Genomic DNA, 21443 nt, shown 5'->3' on the forward strand with positions numbered 1-21443 from the left:
GGATAACAACAACAATAACAACAACAATTTACAAGTTCTGTGAGGAAAAATATAATCAATATTAATAATAATAATAATAATAATAATAATAATAAACGTTATTTTATATAGCGCCTTAAAAGGTGGCTCCTCAAAGCGCTTTACAGGATAACAACCGATGAAACAACAGTGGCTGGGGGTTGAAAATACCTGTGAAACCGGTTTGTTCACAAACAATGTACTGTAGACACAGAGACTCAGTAGCAAAAGCAATTAGCAATATCAAAATAGCAATATTATGGACACACAATTGACTTTTTTAAAAAAAACTTTTTTTTGACAGCTGGTTTTTGTTGACAGCTTGACAAAAGTTTATCAGTGCAAAGACCACAGGCATTCTTCCTCCCCCCTACATTCTCAGAGTAGAATAGAATTTATTATTAGCACAATTTATTACAGTGCTAAATTTAATATTATTGATTACTAATAGTTTATGCTAACACCTAGCTTTCTTAACGCGAGAAGTACTACCTTAAGTAAGTACTTATTGTACTGTACTTAAGTACTACCACTGTAAGCAAAAAAAAGGGGTTTTGGAGGGGGGGGAGGTGTCTTTCGCTGGAAGACTCCTTTTCTACTTTGAAAATATCTGTGAAACCGGTTTAATTCGTCACAGCCAGCACTCCCACAGAGAGTGATGAAAACCGCACAGCGCCAGGCGAATGCACATTAATATGTTGGCTTTTGGGCTCAGGTGGATTTACACCCTACAGTTCAACCTGCGGTACCGCTGTGTACTGTACATACAGTACGAACATGTGTTATTTTGAAATATAAAAAATGTCAATATGCTGTAGTGTCCATAATATTTGCTATTTTAGTTTTTCAAAGAAGTGTTTCTGTTAAAAGAAAACTCATAGCGATTGCTGGATTTGAACACCTAACTTCACGCTTATACAGTACTGTAAATCAGTCGCTTATGCCTTGATGCCACCGAGGCAAGTCGTATGACATGCACTGAAACAGCAATACAGATATTACAGTAATATGGTCGGAAGGTCAACCACATGTAAGACTTTGGTGCTTAAAATGTTTAGGGAGAAATTGAGTATTGGTGTGTATTTTTTCTTTAAAATACCAATAACAGCAACATACAGTTTACATAATATGTTTATGTTCCTAAATTAATATCGTTTATGACCTTTATGACCTTCGTTATGCTCCTCTGCGTTTTATGCTTAGCTACTAAAATTTCCCTTTAGTGGTAAAATTCCATATAAATATTCAATACTAAGCGGATTAAAATGTGCACGGTAAAGAGATTAAATGATTAAATCTTTTCACTAATGACCAATACACCACATTATCTTCCGTGTCTCATTAACATTGGAATGTTTTTTTTACAAGTGTCAAAAGAAGCGATACACAACCTGTCTCCTCTATAACTCTTCAGTTTACAGAGAAATTCCGCCAGAGCCTCACAACATTGTCCAATAATACTCTTCTTGTGTCTAATTTTTAGTTAAGCAGGATTTAAGCTACAGACCATAACAGACCAAAAAACAGAATCCACCTGCGATTCAGGTGTAAACAAAACGTGTTTACAAAGAAAGTGAAATACAGTAATACTACCAGCTATATAGATACATAGATTTGGATATTTAGATCTTTAAATTAATATCATTATTAATTTCTTTAGATAGGTGATTACATATTATATTCTTGATTATAAAACAGATAATTCCGGTCCTGGAATCTGACTGGCTGACACCCTTCTGAAGCGGTACCATAATCTCTGGTATACGAACACCCCAGAAATTTGACTTTTTACTGTGTGATAATTTTAAAGACTACTTCTTAGCGTAGATAAGAAAGCGTAGATAAAAAGCTTGGATTCTCATATATCTGAAACAAGTACCTTTTAATACAGTCTTTGTTGTGCTCTTGAGGACCCTTGTGATATTTTGAGCTCTGGTTGAATGATAAGTGTCGTAATTTAAATAATTTCCATTGTTAGAAATTATTAAATGCTCTGTTAAAAGCAAGGGAGTTTTTATGCCCGTTATAGTAGAAGAAAATGCCTGACAAAGTAGGGCTTGGACAGTTTCCAAGTGCTTGTACAAATGTGCTAAAGAGATTAACAAAAAATGAAATGTATTCCTTTATCATATTGGCTAGCTAATGTCCTGTCCTCGTTAGTTAGATCAACGAAATATTGTGGTGTTTGTCAATGAAAAAAATAAAAGTCTTTTCGTTTAAAATGGCGGTTAGAAAGAATGTGGACCAGCGTAATACTTTGAGTTTACAGCTTGTCCAAAGTCATTCATTATTAATACTATTAGTAATATCTTCGGTAAAGGCTTTGATGCATAAATATTTCTGATAAAGGTAGGTTGTGTACTTTTGTCCAACTGAGCAATCTTGCTTTCATAAAATATACCAACTTTTTAATAACTGATGATTAACATGCTGTAATACACAGTTTAAATTTAAAAGCTCAAATGCTGTACATGAGAGGTTAAGCTTTATTGGCTCCTCCTGGCGATTTAATGTTACACCGCGTGATACTGCGTTTTAATGCGACATGCCCACCGCGGTGTACCGCGAAATACCCCATGCATTTTGAATGGCTGCATCTGTATATGTATATTATTTTTCATTATATGTTATTAATAAATTAATGTTGTTAATGAGGTTCAGAAATGTTATTATACTTATTATTATTTCTATTTTTAGCTACCAACATTTCCCTTTACATGATTCCATATTAATATTCCCTATTAAGTGGATTTAAAAAAGTACTTCAACTTCTTTACAATAATGACAGTAAGTATTCATAAAAAACGTTAAAACATTATAGCATTTTATACAGTATAGAAACATTATATAGTCAGAACAAGCATGTCAATTTTTTTATGTTCAGAGGTGTTACAGCTCTGTTATATTTATTTTCACAAATTCTGTTTAGATACATAATTCCATATTCATATTCTATATTAAGTGGATTTAAAAAATACAGTATAGAAACAGATTAAATTAAGTAATCATTTCACTAATATCTAGCACACCACAACTGCCACCCATCTATCATCTTTGGCCAGTGAGCCACACAGTAAAGTACACCGCTTTGTGCTGTAGTACCTCTAACACAGCAATGAGTATTACCATGCGTTCTGAGTGGCTGCATCTGTATTATATTATTACAGCTAGATGGGGGTGTTCAATATTTGCAGTTCTTGGACTTTTATAGCAAGTAGAAACAATATATGGAAGATGAGGTAATGAGAATGAGATGAGAAAAAAAACAGAGAACAAAGAACAGAAAAAGTGAGGCAAGCAGTCCTTTTTCAGGATCAATCATAAATACCAGGTAGTAGGTAAGTATTTGAAACTTGTTAAGGTAGCTTGCTATTCTGTTGTTATTAGGAAACTGTGAATTAATGTGTAAAGAATCCCTAAGTTAAAATGGTCTCTGCTGGTTATTGGGTGTATTTTTTTAGAATAGGGATAGGACTCATTCTCTGAGAAACACAGGATACTTAGACTTAAGCTATATGTTTCAGACAGTAGAAGGATAAAGTTCTGTAATAATAATGTATGTTTTAACATAGAAGAAACAAAGGAGTTTTAATTACTTCAAGCACTAAATATCAATAAATCTCCTGGGCCCAATTATATCCTACAAATTGTACATAAGAAATCAAAAGAGATGTTGTCCATAACTTATTGACACATTTGGAAAAACAACCTAATAAATCTAGAGTAGCTTTGTGACTGTTTTAATGAAAAACAAAAAAGTCCAAATAAATTGAATTACTGTATATAATCTGTTAAATTTAACATACATATTTCTAAGAAAATAAAGAAAACCATGATCTGATTACACTGTCATGTTGAATTAGCAGTTCCATTTTTTTATGCTTTCTAACACACTTAGTGACACTTAATTCTACTGCCTCAAAGCTTTTGGGTACTAGATTCAATGGCAGACAGGATCACCTCTCATGTGAAGTTTGCTTCTTTTCATCATGTTTAGATGTTCTATGTTTTCACTGGGTGCTCCCCATCCCTCCCAATTTCCAAAGACATGCTAGCTATGTTATTTGGTATCTTTCTTTTGTGTGTGTGCATGTGCCCTGCAATGGACTGGCATACCATCCAGAGTGCAAGTCCACCTTGAGCCCTATGCTTCCAGGATAGGCAGCAGCATACCACTACCCCTAACAGAAATTAACAGCTTTCATATAATAGATAGATGGTTGACATCCCATTTAGCCTATTGGGACAATTTATAGTACTCCCAACTGCCTTATTCTGTTTGCAGCAATGGCAAGTCTTAATTTGAAATCCTGAGTTATGTGCTATATTGCATTCCACAATTCAATTTCTGCTCAAATATACTGCTTTTCTCAAGATCCATCAGTGACCTGTTTGTACTATATATCGCTTTCCCTCCTTTAACATACAATGGCTTAGCTCGTCATAGTAGCCCCATGCCATGGGTGATGAACAATCACACTTTCCTAATCAGTAGCCAATTTCACAAATCTAACACTTGGGACATTGTATGTCTGGCTTCTGCTTTAACAGAGGGCTGACAAGTTAACACTATACCATTTCAAGGCACATTGCTGGCAGCCAGGCACAACATAATGGACTGAAAACAACTGAACATCATTACAAATCCCTATAATTAATAACTTTCAAAAAGTCACATATATTGTAACAGTTTAAAGAATACTATGACTGAATGCAGAATGAGATAAAATATCAGTTCATTACCAGAATCATGCTAAACACATTGCATCAATGCACATCATTGTTCTACTATTTTAATGGTGAAGAGATCCTTCAGTAATGAGTATGATTAATGTGATATCAATATAAGTTCACTATATCTGTCTAGTCTATTAAAAAGATGTAATGTACAGTAACATTTAATCCTGCTCATCAAAATTGCTATAAATAAATAACTTATGTAAAGTTAATCTTACTGTTAAATTATTTTTTTCATTTATTTTTTACATTTAATTAATCATTTTAAAATATTCCATATTCTTAATTTGAAAAACCTTGTCAGTAGATAAACCTTTGTCTTTAAGACAAGACAAAAGAGTAGAAAATAACTTTTTAAAACATTTATAAATGTATTTACAGCATTATTAAAACATTTATCTAAAGCCATATAACTCATATACTTGCACAGAAACAAGTAATAGGTTTAGTAATAGGTCTTCACCTGAAGAAGGCTTCACAGCGAAATCGTTGTGTTTTCTTTCTTTTCTTTTCAGCATGGAATAAACCTATTATTACTTGCTCCTTTGCAGACTATGCGTGCTGACGCAGCTACCCACCTGAACTAACTCAGTTTTTTTTCTTTTTCATTAATTAATATGGGACAAAACATACAACTGAAAATATAAACACAATACAAAAATATATTATTCCCCATAAGTTTCTCTCCCCATCCCTGACACTTCTCAATCCTTTCCCTTGCACTCCCATCATTAGACAACCTCCCGCAGTCTATCACACTAAGGAACCGTGAAAAGAAAAAAACAACTCATGAATTAGTGGATGATGCTAGAGTAGTGAAGATACACCTTTTGTGAAAATCCTTAACAGGTCCCATGCCCTGTTTTTAACCAGTGGGTAATCATTATTTCTGTATAAGTCACAATGCTTTTGGCACCAATGGCTTGGAGATGCTGTCTTGTTCTGTTCTGTCTGGAAGTTCCCCCCTTGTCACCTGTATTTATAGTTTTTTTTAAAGAGTTTATAGTTTGTACTGAGTGTAGGTGGTCATGTCCACACAATATTTCAGGGTGTTATATTATACTCCTATGGAGTTACGGCCGTATGGAGAGTCTAGTTAGGGCCATGTGATCCTGGGGTGGCTACGTGAGCCATGGCTGGGTGTCAGACTGGCTGTCTGAGTGCACAACCCAGGTGGAGGAGGCAAAGTATTTAAGGCATTAGAGACAAAGAAATAATAGGAATATCTTTGGTCCCATCCTACCAGCAACAATAGTACCTCGTGAATTTGAATCACGCCTTTTATGTCTAATGTTTAGAACTCTGGTACCAAAGATGAGTTTCAAATATTAACAGAGTTTAGTTATCCCTACACAAAGAACAGTATAAAGTGAACAAGAAAACATATACCACTCAGAATACAGAATTTAAAATATATTACTTTTTTATTTCAAGAAAGATTTTGTATATTGTGCAACTGAATCTTTAAAGGCTGTTACTAACATAAAATAACTAAAAAACTTTTCTTTTAGCATATTAGTGTGTTAGCGTGGAAAATGGGTTCTTAGCATGTCACAATAACTACAGCTGTAGAAAGAAAATCAGCAGTGTCTGACAATGCACTCATAATTCCTTTTCATTCACCAGCTTTATATCTGTAAACTCAGAAGTGAGCAATGCTGTCAAGCAGAGTAAAAAAATAGCATAGAGTCTTCAGGGACATGGTACTGCCGCGGGTTCTATGCAAAACCCATTGTATTTTAACATAGATCCCACTGTTATCACTGTTGCTTTCAGATCTGAAGACAGCTGATTTGTAATAATGTCATTCAAGCTTAATGTCATTTCTCTTACTTTTACAACTTTGTGTACATCATCATTTTTTTTATTTAACCTTCAATTCTAGTTTTGTAGAAACAAGGCTGTAAAGCCCTCTTTCTAAAAATTATTTTGTATACATTCAAAGTTCATTTTTTTGCCAATCTTTCAAATGGATCTGTAAAATAGAGTGTAGTATGGGGGGTTTAAGTTACAATAACTTTAAGGTATCAATCAAATATCATAATTTACAGTCTCTCACACATGGATTCTAAATATTGACTACATACTTTATTGATATAAAACCACAAAATGCCTAACATGTGAACATGGAGCCAAAGACATGTGAACATGGTGCCGGAGAGTGGTGACGTGTTGCGTGTGGCTCCTCATCTGACTGACAAGTGCTTATGGACATTGGTTCAAGAATTGCTGAGTTAAACACAGATATATCATATCTGGAACTGAGTCAACTATCCTGTGTCCCTCTGCACACGGACCCCCCCACCTGACTCAGTGCACAGCCAGTGAGCGAGACAGACGCGGAGGCGCAGTAGACAGGGAGGACTTTAAGCAAGAGTGAAGCGATGCGGCTACAGGACTCCACTCCCGAGTGTCCTCCTGGCAAACATGCAGTCCGTGGAGAACAAGATGGATGAGCTAAGGGGAAGGTTAAGCCATCAGCGGGACATCAGGGATTGCTGTATTCTCTGTCTCACAGAGACCTGACTGACCCCCACTACACCTGACTCAGCTGTGCAGCTTGACGGATTCTCCACCCATCGCATGGATTGCTCTGGCTCAGCCAGTAAGAAAAAGGCAGTGGTGTTTGTCTGATGATAAACAACTCTTGGTGTTCAAATGTGAAAATTCTGAAGAGATTTTGGTCTCCCGACCTGGAATATTTTACTGTAAAATGTAAGCCTTTCTATTTACTGAGAGAATTTTCATCTGTCATCATGTGTGCAGTGTATATTCCACCCTGATCGGACATGAAAACAGCACTAAGTGAATTATATGCCAACATTAACAGCTATGAAACTGCCAACCTTGATGATGTATCTGTTGTTGCAGGGGACTTTTAATCAAGTCAACCTAAGGAAAGTTCTTTGAAATATTACCAGCATGTCTCCTGCCAAACAAGGGGTGTGAATACGCTTGATTATTGCTACACTGCAGTCAAAGACGCCTCCCACTCAATCTTCCACCCGCACTTCGGACAGTCTGAGCATCTGCGGGTACTTCTCCTGTCGGCTTACAAGCAGAAGCTGAAGCGGGAAAATGTGTCCACAAAAGCAGCTCAACACTGGACGGAGGAGACAGATGAAGTGCTGCAGGACTGCTTTGAATCTGTGGACTGGGCCATGTTTAAAAGTTCACCAGTGAACCTTAACGAGTACGCTACAGTTGTCACCGATTTAATTAAGAAATGCATGGATGACTGCGTGCCCACAAAGACAGTTTGCTTTTTCCCCAACCAGAAACCATGATTTAACATCGACATCTGAAATAAGCGGCGGGCATGATCGGAGGCCTTTAAATCTGGTGATCTGGATCTTTATAAGAAAGCAAGGTATGACCTGCAAAAAGCTATCAGGTACGGTAAAAGAAAATACAGCATCAAAATTGAAACACATGCTGCCTCTGCTGATGTGCACCAAATGTGGCAGGGTATTCAGACAGTTAAAAACTATAAAGCCAAAATATGCAGTGTTACATCAACCAGTAGTGATTTCTCTCTCCCAGATGAGCTGAACGCCTATTATGCTCGCTTTGAGAAGGAAATCACAGAACTGGCGCCGGTGCTCCCAGACGCTGCTGATACAGCTGTGTCTGTCACAGAAGCTGAAGTTAGGGCAACTTTCAGACAAGTTAACACACAGAAGTCGTGTGCAGACCAGTTGGCCACAGTTTTCACGGATATTTTTAAGCTTTCACTTTTACAGTCTTCCTTCCCAGTTTTAAGAAAACTATTATTATTCCAGTCCCAAAGAAAAATATTGCGACCTGTTTTAATGATTACAGGCCGGTAACTCTTACATCCACCATAATGAAATGCTTTGAAAGGCTGGTGTTGGGGCTCATTAGCACAATAGTACAAGTACATTAGTACAATAGTACCTGAGTGCTTAGATAGATAGATACTTTATTGATCCCGTGAGGGAAATTGCAGTGCAACAGCAGCTTAACACAGACAACACAGCCACAGTGTAACGAATGATACAATAATAATAATACAATACATACAATACAATCAGTACAGTGAGGGGTGCACTAAAAGAGTTACTCACAGTCCAGGACACACAAAGAACAAACTAGAACAGAACATTACGCAGAAAAATCGTATTGCACATATGAATATAAATATAGATGTAAATATAGATATAAATATAAATGTATTGCACAGGTCCCTGGCATATATTGCACAAACAACTGTTGTAAACGGGAAAAGAAAAAGAACAGATGTAGCAGTTTACTGTTCAGTCCAGAAATAGGTCACTGTCAATGTTGCCTCTGCCCAGACGCAAGGTGGATTTGTTGTACAGTCTTATGGCAGAAGGCAAGAATGACCTCCTGTAGCGCTCCCTGTCGCACCGTGGATGAATCATTCTATTGCTGAACGTGCTCTTCATTTCTACAAGCCTGTCATAGAGGGGATGGGAGATGTTGTCCATGATGGCCTCTGGTTTGGACACCATTCTCCTCTCAGCCACTACCTCCAAGGGGTCCAGGTCAGACCCAATGACAGAGCTTGCTCTTCTGATGAGCTTGTTCAGCCTTTTAGAATCCACTGCTCTAATCCCAGGGCCCCAGCATACCACTGCATACAAAATGGCGCTCGTTACCACCGACTGATAGAACATATGTAGCATCTTACTACATACATTGAAGGACCTGAGCCTCCTTAAGAAGTAAAGTCGGCTCTGTCCCTTTTTATAGATGGCCTCAATGTTCTTAGACCATTCTAATCTATTGTTGATGTGTACTCCAAGGTACTTGTATGAGTCCACCATCTCCACACCACTCCCATGGATGTAGACAAGAGTAGGTTTGACCTTTTTCCTCCTGAAATCTGCCACCAGTTCCTTTGTCTTTGTTACATTCAGTTCCAAGTGGTTCTCCCCACACCACTCCACAAAGCTGCTGACCAGTCCTCTGTACTCTTCCTCACCCTTGATATATCCCACAATTGCAGAGTCATCTGAGAACTTCTACAAGTGGCATGACTTTGAGTTGTACTTAAAGTCTGAAGTAAAGAGGGTTAAGAGGAATGGAGAAAGAACCGTCCCCTGAGGAGCCCCTGTGTTACTCACTACCTGTTCAGACACACAGTTCTGAAATCTCACAGACTGTGGTCTGCCTGTCAGGTAGTCAGTGATCCACGAGGTCATGGAGGCATCGACTTGCATCTCTCCAGCTTCCTCCTTAGAAGTAAGGGCTGGATGGTATTGAAGGCACTGGAGAAGTCAAAAAACATTACCCTTATGGTGTTGCCAGCCCTGTCCAGGTGTGAGTAGGCCCTTTGCAGCATGTAGATGATCGCATCCTCCACACCAACATTGGGCTGGTAAGCGAACTGTAGGGTGTCCAGTGATGAGCTAACCAGGGGTCTCAGGTGGGATAAGACCAGCCTCTCCAGTGTCTTCATGACGTGAAAAGTCAGTGCAACTGGTCTGTAGTTGTTGAGGACAGAGGGGCACCCTTTCTTTGGTACCGGGACCAGGCATGATGTCTTCCAGAGCACAGGGACTCTCTCCAAGCGCAGGCTCAGGTTGAACAGTCGCTGGAGCACTCCGCTCAGCTGATCAGCACAGGCCCTCAGAACTCTGGGACAGACGTTGTCTGGTCCTGTGGCCTTACCCTGGTGAAGCCTCTTCAGTTCCTTCTTTACCTGGTCAGCCGTGATGGTCAGTCTGGCCTGGGGGATGGTGCTCATAGCGCTGTCAATGCTGCAGGTGTTAATGGTGGAGGTGTTGGAGAACAGCAGCAGTGGGGGATGGGGGGGTGAGTAGCTGTCGGGGGTCATAGCTGTAGGCAGCCATGATTGTGGGGGGATGGAGGAGGTGTTGGGCAGTCACAGCTGTGAAGGGTTAGGGAGCGTGTGGCTGTGGGGGGATGGGTGTTGAGCCACAGAGGGCCCTGAATCAAACTTGTTAAAAAACTGGTTCAACTCGTTGGCCATCTCCAGGTTCCCCTCCATTGCACCCCCAGCCTATTTGAAACCAGTGATCTCTCTCATGCTGCTCCATACATCTCTCACCCTATTCCTTTGCAGCTTGTCCTCTACCTTCCTCCTGTAGGCGTCCTTGCTCTCTCTTAACTTCTGCTTTAGTTCCCTCTGTACACGCTTGACCCTTCCTTATCCCCCCTCCTAAAGGCTCTCTTCTTGTCATTCAGAAGAGCCTTCAGGTCGCTGGTGATCCAGAGTTTGTTATTGGAAAAGCAGTGTACGTCTTTGATGGGGATGGTGTTGTCTACGCAGAAGTTAATGTAGTCAGTGACACAGTCCACCATGCTGTCTATGTCGTCCCCATGTGGTTCGCACAGCACATCCCAGTTGGTAGCCTCCAAAGCACCACGTAGATCCTCCATAGCCTCCTGAGACCATCTCCTCACAGTCCTCATGGTCGCAGGTTGACGCTGGACAATAGGCGTGTATAGTGGTGTAAGCAAGACAAGGTTGTGATCTGATCTGCCAAGGGGGGGAAGGGCTGTGGACCTATATGCATCCTTAGCATTGGCATATAATAAGTCCAGTGTTTTGTTTTCTCTGGTCGGGCACTTAACAAACTGGTGGAAAGTAGGCAAAGTGGTGGAAATAGAGACGTGGTTAAAGTCACCTGAAATAGCTATAAAAGCGCTAGGGTGCTTTGTTTGTAGCCTGGCTGTGACTGTGTTTATGACGTCACACGCTGCCTCTGTGTTTGCCGTAGGTGGAATGTAAACAACTACAAAGATGGCGCAAGTAAACTCCCGTGGTAGATAGTATGGACGCAGTCCGGCTACCATGTCCGGGTTACAGATGCGCTCCTTAACATGAGTATGTCCAGGATTACACCATCTGTTGTTGACAAGCACCGCAAGCCCCCCTCCTTTCCTCTTACCGCTCTCAGTGTTTCTGTCTGCCCGCACCGTCTGAAAGCCGCCAATGGTAACATTCCTAAAGTTCCTGCAGCCACGTCTCGGTGAAACACATGATACTGCATTCTCTATACTCCCTCTGGCTCCTCACCAATGCTCCCAGTTTGTCCATCTTGTTCGCTAAGGACCTCACATTTCCCATGATGATCGAAGGAAGGTAGGGTTTAAATCTCCTTCTCTTAGCCTTTCGCGTCGCCCCAGCCCTACAGCCTAGGCTTCTCCTCCTCAGCTCCTCCGGAACCGATGGCTTCTCTCCTGTCAGTAGAGCCTGACGTGCTAGTGTGATCAGCTGGTCCCGCGTGTAGACAATGCCTCTGTAGCTATCGGCATTGCAGCCCGATAGAAACAGAAGTCCGAGTATCAGAAAAAACAAGAAAAAGTATCTCAGATTCCTAGTATGCATCATGTTGTGATCTCAAATCTAGTTGCCGGCAAGGGTATGAAGAAAAAACACTAACACACTAGCACTAACTAACTGAAAGAAACAAAAAGACAACAAAGAGACACAGAGCTGCTGTAGCAGGCTGCCACTAACACGGCGCCATCTTGAGTATGGTTAGATGCCCCTGCGGTTGCATGCCGGCAAAACAGGTCCACTGATGATACTATTTCACTGAATCTTCACACTGCCTTGACTCATTTGGAAGACAAAGACATACATCAGAATGATTACAGCTCCGCTTTTAACACAATAGTTCCTTCCAGACTGGTCAGGAAGCTGAATGATCTGGGCATCAACACCTTTCTGTGCAGGTGGATTATGGATTTCCTGACTGGAAGACCACAGACTGTGAGGGTAGATGGAAAACTTTCTTGCACACTGACCATCAAAACAGGTACCCCCCAGGGCTGTGTGCTTACACCCCTGCTGTTCTCCTTGTTTACCCACGATTGTATGGCCAGACACAGCTCCAGCTCCATCTTTAAATATGCTGATGACACTACCCTCATTCACAATACCCTCAATCACTGCTAATGATGAGACAGCCTACAGGGATGAGGTCAGGAACCTGGTAGAATTGGGCCTTGACAATAACCTCTCTCTCAATGTCAGTAAATCCAAAGAGCTGGGCATTCATTTTAGAAAGCAGGGCAGGGACCATACCGCTATTGCCATCAATGTGGTGGCTGTTGAGCTTTAAGTTCCTGGGTACCTTCATCGCTAACGACTTAACGTGGTTCCAGCATTTTACTGGAGCTACAAAGAAGGCACAACAATGCCTTTACTTCCTCAGCCAATTGAAAAAAGTTGGACAGCCTTCAACTGTCCTTACCACATTTTACAGGTGCTACTGAGAATGTGCTAACATGGAATTACATTGTGGCTTGGTAGCAGCTCATTGTCTGACATTACAGGGGGTGATCAGGTTAGCCCAGTCCAGGAGTACAGCTCCCCTCTTTTTTAGACATTTTTAATACTTGCTGCCTCAGGAAAGCCTGAAGTATCGTTAAGGACTCCAGTCGTCATGGTTCCTCACTTTTCTCAACCCTTCCATCTGGTAAGCATTATAGGAGCATAAAGGCACAAAGATCTAGAGCCATAGACAGCTTCTTCCCTCAAGCTGTCAGATTACTGAACTCTACCCCTACCACTGGCTCACACTTATGTTTTTTTTCCTCTAAGGTGTATTTTATTTAACTTGTTTTTGTTGCTTCCGCTGTTGTGTGTTTTTGTTTTTGGTGTTTTCTTGATGTCTTTGTATAGGAGCATACATGCAAATAAGCATTTCATTGCACTGATGACAATAAACTCTACTCTACTCTAACAAACATCATATATAATAGAATATATTTTAGAAAAAATATGCTGTGAAACAAAAGGGTGATTGTTCAGGGACTACAAAAATCAGAGTTAATAACTTAGGAGTTAACATACATAAACTACAATGTTTTACAGTCTAGCTCGGAGGTTCTATCAGTCTCATATAATTAAATCAAATTTATTCTCAGATACAATTAAATATGCATTTACTTTTGTGAACTAAACAACAAACATGCATTTGGAATAATACTTAAACTCTCAATAATTATACTGTGATTAAAGACATTTAAACTCAAAAATCCATTGAAGAACATACTTGACAAATTAAACTTTCTGCTTGGTGGGTTGGTCCATGGTCAAATTTTGGCAACTGTTAAACAGTGTTTAGTTAGGGAGTTACAACATTGCTGTGCTAATGTTTTGGAATAGTGCTTTATGGTCTGATTGAGTCAGAAAGTCACATAACTCAGTTAATTATAACATAGGATGTAGTCTGGCGATATTTCTGAGGTGAACGAATGATGTTTTAACAATATGTTGCACATGTGGATCGAATGTCAAGCCTGAATCAAATATCGTTCCCAAGTTTTTAGTTTTGATCAAAGTTCAAGTACAGATAGGGTTATAGCATTCACTTTACAAAGTTGATGTGGTGTGCCAATAAGCGTGACTTATTCAATCTATGTCAGAGTTTAAATGGAGGAAATTTTTAGTCATCACATTTTTATGTTTGAGACGCAATTAGAGAGAATAGAGACAACCACATCTGTGTCAGGTTTGGTATTATGTAGATTTGAGTATTGTCAGCATAGAAGTGATAGTTAAGCCCAGTACCAAGTTGTCTTTAGGACATGGAAGCAGCTGGAGCCATACAACCAAGCAGAAGTCCATCTGATTCCCTAGTGGTCGTGACATAAAAAGAACGATGTGTCCCTCTATACATTAACTACCAGCAGCTGGACTCATACACAGTGAAAGGTGTCTTCCCACTGCTGGGGAAATTTTTTTACCATCTTGGATTTGACTGGTGAGTACTGGCTGCTGAGTTTGATTGCACAAAGATAGCTTTTACCACACCTATGGGCCTTTTTGAATGTAACAGGATACCATGTGGGTTACAGAATGCTCCATCAACCTTCCAAAGGCTAATGACAAGCTGGTTTACTGATGAGAGTTTCTGTAGCCTGTTATTGTACCTGGATGACATCATTCAGCTGCACATTCAAGAAACATCTGGCAGGTCTTGAGATGATCTTCTTTCGTCCAGGAGAACATGAGTTGAAGCTTGAGCCCAAGAAGTGCAGCTTCCTGAAGACCCAATTTAAATGCCTTGAGCACCTAGTATCAGAAGCAGGGATATCAATAGACCTTGAAAAGACTTCAGGGGACTAAAGGAGAAGCTTACAACTGTCACGATTGACCCACTGAGTAAACGGGAGGATGGACCCTATGCGGTACCTTAGGGGGTCTGGAGATAAGGAGGTAGTTTCCTGAGCAAACGAGGGTTAGATGAGCGGCTGGGTCGAAGGTGAGTTTCCGTGGTTCATAACGAGTAGGTCGGCAAGAAGGCTTCCAATCGAGGAGAGGGCTAGGCAGTAAACGTAGTCAAAGGGGTTGTTCTGAGATTCATAACGATTGAAGAGTAGGATCCAAGAACAAAGGTAAGGTAGGAGCTCCAAAGAACCACCAATACCAGGCAAAAAGCAGAGGGTTAGGAGGGTTTAAGTATTGTGAGATGAAGAAGGTGCGCTGATTTATGGAGTGTCGTGGTTGGCTGATTGACAGGAGCGATGTCGTTTGGCAGAAGTGCTCGGGGCTGAAGTATAATTAGCGAGAGTGTACTTCCGTGTGAGAATCCGGTGGGATGAGGGCGTGACAACAACAGCCCTGGTATGGGAGGATATGAGGAAAACAGTAAAACCTTCATCTTTCACCTCTAACTTTCTGAGTAGCTGCATCTGTTTATAGTTGCCCTTCATCTTACAATTGTGACCTGGGTAATGTATTTTGATAGTATTGACTATTCAAGACATCAAACTGTCTCTACCATTTTTACCACAGCATTATAGCAATGAGTAATTGTATTTTTTAAAACTTTAAAAAAGCTTGGAGTGTAATACTTTTAATGCTGTGGTTTTGTTTTGTAAAATATGTCAGGAACATTACAAAGTTATTTTTCTTCTACCTCAGTAACATTTCTTGTTATAGACCCTTGCACTGCCTATTAAATGCTGAAATATTTATGTATGCCTTCTTCATCAAGATAAGACAGATCTACTTCTTTAATAACTACTAATGTACTAAAAAGTATGTCCAGAATTCTGTGACTCATACATAGGTAAAAGTATACTGCAACAGCACATTGTCACGATTGTAGTCCCTCCCACTTAAGGGCTCTCTGGCTCTTCCTTGTTTTGTTCATTCCCCGCACCTGTTCCTTATTCCAGCCCCTTTTCAGTTCCCCCTTAAAAGCCAGACGCTGATACTAATCAGGGCTCTGCATTGGCTCTGCATCGGTTCTGCATCATGCAAGCCCGGGTCCTGGATGTGTCTGGCTCCTTTATGTTTTTTACTTTCTGTCCCGACCCGGTTCCTGTCTGCATAGGTTCCGGGAAGAACTGTTTGTGACACACATACTAAGTCCCGTGCTCTGTAAATTGTAATAGTTCTAAATTTTAGAATTGACTTTATAATGTATAGTTTAGTTTTAATCTTAGTTTTACTGTGTTGTTTCCTCTTTCTTTACTTCTCTAATGTGTATTATGTGAATACTATTGTACATTGCAAAAGATAAGAAGGATGAGATTTCTATTTTTTAAGGTAAAACCCATTTTTTGGAACTGTTACAGTTTCAGAACCATGATAATATTAATGGGTGCTGCCTAGCTGTTTGTGCCTTGATGCAAATATCCTCTAAATGTATATGATTGATGCAAAATGCCAGCAGCTATCATGTAATCCTTTATCTAAGAAAGAAAATGTTGCAACCTGATTCAGATTATGGGATACACAAGTACTTTATCAGCCATAGTGAAAGCTTTTTAATTTTTATTTTAATGATTATTTTAGATCAATAGTATTTGTTTATAGCTGTTTATTACCTTTGCTTTAATTTGAAAAGAGCTGCATATGGTTTAATACTGGATGATTTCAGACTGGAAAAATATAGACTAAAATATAGATTGGAATATCTGAGGCTTAAAATGGACACTGAAATGTTTTGAGAGTGCTGGTATCAGCAGGGGGTGGGAGCTTGCCGTGATTCTTTCATCTTTAAAGTATACCCCTTTCCAGTCTTGCTATGCTAAAGGGAGCCTAATCACAATTGGAGTAGTTGTTATGTTGTCATAGTCATTGATGATGCTTTGGATTAGCTGTTACTTTGTATGGGTAGGTTGATAATAGGATGATGTTAAAGGTGAACTCTGTCCTTTTACTCTTCAACATTTTCTTTTACCTGATGGAAAAATGTCTGTTGTTATCATTATGTATATAAGGGACATATTGTGTGTTATTGGATTTTATTGATCACTTGTGCTTAATGATGCAGACCATTTGGCCACCAGCCATATCACCCTGCAACTCACAACTGGAAACCCACTGAAGCTAAGCAGGTATGAGCCTGGTCAGTACCTGGATGGGAGACCTCCTGGGAAAAACTAAGGTTGCTGCTGGAAGAGGTGTTAGAGGGGCCATCAGTGGGCGCTCACCCTGCGATCTGTGTGGGTCCTAATGCCCCAGTATAGTGATGGGGACACTATACTGTAAACAGGCACTGTCCTTCGGATGAGACATGAAACCGACGTCCTGACTCTCTGTGGTCATTAAAAATCCCAGGGTGTTTCTCGAAAAGAGTAGGGGTGTTATCCCGGTGTCCTGGGCAAATTTCCCATTGGCCCTTACCAATCATGGTCTCCTAATAATCCCCATCTATGAATTGGCTTCATTACTCTGCTCTCCTCCCCACTGATAGCTGATGTGTGGTGAGCGTTCTGGCTGCCGTCGCATCATCCAGGTGGATGCCGCACATTGGTGGTGGTGGAGGGGAGTCCCCATTACCTGTAAAGCGCTTTGAGTGGAGTGCCCAGAAAGGCACTATATAAGTGTAAGCAATTATTATTATTATAAGGAAACAACCCATGCTTTCCATGAAGTATACCAGCTTCTGGTGCTGGATGCCTAGCAGAGAAGGATAGGCTCATCTGGTCTTTAATTCACAGTTTGTGGTCAATCACCCAAAAAACGGATGGAGTGGTCCTCATCCTAATCGTAACAAAGGGCTGTGCTGGCCATTGTCACATTGCCTTGTGGCCTGTCACAGGACATGTACTGTATATTGTTCTTTTTGTAGTATTTATTGCTATCTTATATGTATTGTTTTATTTTGTTAAGTGTTATCTGTTGTGGATCCACAATGTTGTCTTGTGTCTGTCTGTTTCACCATTTTGTGTCAGGTTACAGAACTGGTAAACTAATCCTGCTACATGAGGGTTTACCTGTCCATCAAGAGGACCAGAGGTGGGTCTTATAGTATATAACCTGCCCCAGATTGGTAAATTAGATTAGTGTAGTAGTTTTTGTTTTTGTTTTTGGTTTTGGTCCCTTTCCCTTTCCTTTTTTTGTGATTTTGTTAAAATGTCAGTGGAGCATCTGAGAAGAAGTGGCAGACTGCTATAGTGGATGCAGAAGAGAGACTAAACAGATAACAAGAGGCAATTGTTGCACAGACTTTACCAGTAGTTACCAACATTTCCAAGACAGATGATCACCCAGATCTGCAGTCTTCCATTTTGAGTTTACAAAACATGGTGAGTTTGTTATTGGAGATACAGCATCACACTGTAAAGCATACATACTCAGCACCAAGATGCCTGGGATTAGAGATAGGCAAGGTTGGAAGTCAGAATTTCCAGTGGTTGGAAAACTGATTGGATGCACTGGATGGGCAAAATAAAGGTCATGGTAAAACCACAGTGCAATAGCTGGATGGATGCTTCTAGCATTCAGTAAGCCCACTCCAACAATTTCACAATCACCTTCCACTAGACCACCATCTGCAGCTGTTTACAATCAGAGAGGGAGTCAGTGAGAGGCTCATCAGTGCAACCCCAGATAACATTATCTACAAAATGACCTGCAGCTGTAGTTACTTCTGCAACTTCACTGCAAGCAGGAATGTTTTCATTTCTTGTACAGGTGTCGCCCAGTGGACTTTTTACAGATGCACCAACACTGGCTTCTGTTTCTTTATGGACACACTTTCAGCTCACCTCATTAAAAGATGAGGATGATATTGATCTATATCTAATGGCTTTTGAACATATGGCAGAACTGTATAATTTACCTCAGGAAGTCTGGGCTGCAAAATTGGCTGGATTTCTAATGGGAAAAGCCAGACAAGCCTTCATGTCCTTCGATGTTCAGGATTGCATGAATTATGATAGCTTAAAAGAGGCTATTCTGGCTAAATAAATTTTGTTGGAGACTTATCCTCGGCGCTTCAGAGAAATAATGTGGTCAATGGGAGAACCACCAAAGGAACTCTTCTCAAAGCTATATGACTCCTGTTACTGGACTTTGACCTGGCATTCACACTACTAATAATAATAAACTATGTTATATAGAACCTTTAAAGCACTTTACAGAATGACAACAACAACAATAAAAAAATATTTTAAAAATACAAAAAATAAAATGAAAATACAAACATGAGGAAACTACAGAGGAAATCATGGATCAGTTAATTGTGGAGCAGTTTCTTGTTGTCCTGCTGGCAGAGATGAAGAAGTGGATTGAGGGTCACTACCCGGTTACTGCCCCGGATGTCCATCAGTGGTCTTATGTCTTCCTCAAAACTCAGCACAAATAGATTCGTTCAACATTCCCTCAGGATTCATTGTCTGCAAGATGACTGCCAGCCTGTGATTCGGCTTCTGCTGGATGAATCGGGATTTCAGAGTCTTTTGTCTAGTTACTGTTGCATTTTATTAATGTACAGTATAACAAAATACCCAGCCATCCAAACCACATATTAGTAATCCGGCAGAAACTATTAATTCTTTTCATAGTGGTAAAAAAGGTCACAAGGCTGATAATTGTTTCCTCAGAAAGGGCAAATCTAATTTTTGTCTTGCTTCATCTCAGAATAAACACAGTGAGTGACCTTAGTGGCAAGCTCCTGTATGTGTTAGTCGATAATGGTAGTAACCAAATTTTAGTTAAGAAGTCTTTTGTATCTGATGAAGTTAATAATGGGGAACTTACCATTCATACTATCTACAGCAATGAAAAGTAGTATAACTGTGTTCATGTCATTGGAATAGAAAAGTAAAGCAGCCTGGAATGTTTTTAGTTGGAAAGGTTATTGTTTTTTATTATTATTAACTTTTATCAAATATAATTATATTATTATGTTTTGAAAACATCAAAGTTCACTCCTAAAATCTGTACTTCATTTATACATCGTCTCTTTTATTCATACAATTAAATGGTTTATGAGCATTCTTTCTTAAATGCACTATCAAGAAGGTATATGTGTCTTTTCCAGCAGTGAATTTGCTATTTATATTTTTAATGTTTATAGAAAAATAAATGTCTAAAAAAAAATATATTTATTCTTATATCATTTTCTAATGCTTTTTTCAAAAGTATTAATTTTGTATCAGTTAAGTTAAAACAGTTTCATTCTTCCATGTAAGGGACACCTAAGTGTATATTCATAACTGCGACATACTGCATGTGAATATAAGAAGGGAATAATACTCTGCCCTAAATCTCCTCTGAAATTACCTCTGCTGACAGTATACCAAGCATGTTATAGAAAGTTCTCTGTGTCTCCTGAAAATAGAAGGTATGGAGACACCACCAAAACAGAGAAACATGGCAATCACCTGCAGTTATAAGGTCAGGTATTGGGTAATCCCAGGTACTCTCACAAACATATCGTCATAATCATATACCCAGCATTGTAAAGGACCTTTCACTGCCATTTCTGTGTTAAGCTCATAAATGTTTGACACAGTGTTATACTGTTTGTCTTTAAATCAGGATAAACTACTCAATAAAACAAATAATTACCATTAAATCTTTGTTTTGGACTTGTTTTGTTTGTGTACCGACAGACTGACAGAATATATTAATCCATTTGAAGTACTATTTTATTGCAAGTTACCAATTTATTTATTCTATTACAGTTACCAAATAAATTGTGCACTCCTAAACTTCCCATTAATGAACTATGAATAATATTTATATCATATTATTGATACTTTTATTATTTAATATTTATTTATTCAAGTCCATCTCTGTTATATTTCACGAGGAATGACAGCAGCCGAAAGCTTGGGAGAAATTAGAATCGTTTATTGTGATGTGGAGATTTGGCGTAACCCGCTTTGCTGAGGGCCAACCTCCCGGCCGTTGGACGGGGAGGATAGGACCCCCATGCGACCAATGGGGTAGCTGCAAAGGTGGAGAGGGGGTGGAGGAGGGATGCAGAAAACGAACGAGGAAGAGGAGAGGGTGACGTTTGATATTTATGGAGACCGGTTGCTTACGTCAGGATTAGTGAGAATTGCAGCAGCTGTGTCGAATGAGCGCGGCTGCCTTCATTCCTCCCGAACTTTCATTAAAAACTCCATTTCACGAGGAATGACAGCAGCCGAAAGCTTGGGAGAAATTAGAATCGTTTATTGTGATGTGGAGATTTGGCGTAACCCGCTTGGCTGAGGGCCAACCTCCCGGCCGTTGGACGGGGAGGATAGGACCCCCAAAAGAACCAAGCGGGACCCCCAGTCACCAGTGCAGAAAAACGAAAACAAAAGATTATTGGGCCAATTCAGCTGAGGAGAGAAAGTGCCTGCTTGAGGATACCGGGGTTAGTTTTAATGTATGCATGGTAAGCCTCCGAGGATCGACGGCCGAGTTGCTTGATGAGATACTCGGGTATGCCCTGGCGAGCGGCAGAGGATGCGGCCCCTGATCTAAA

The sequence above is a fragment of the Atractosteus spatula genome, chromosome 9 (assembly GCF_055471065.1).
Source record: "Atractosteus spatula isolate fAtrSpa1 chromosome 9, fAtrSpa1.hap1, whole genome shotgun sequence".
Lineage (NCBI taxonomy): Eukaryota > Metazoa > Chordata > Actinopteri > Semionotiformes > Lepisosteidae > Atractosteus > Atractosteus spatula.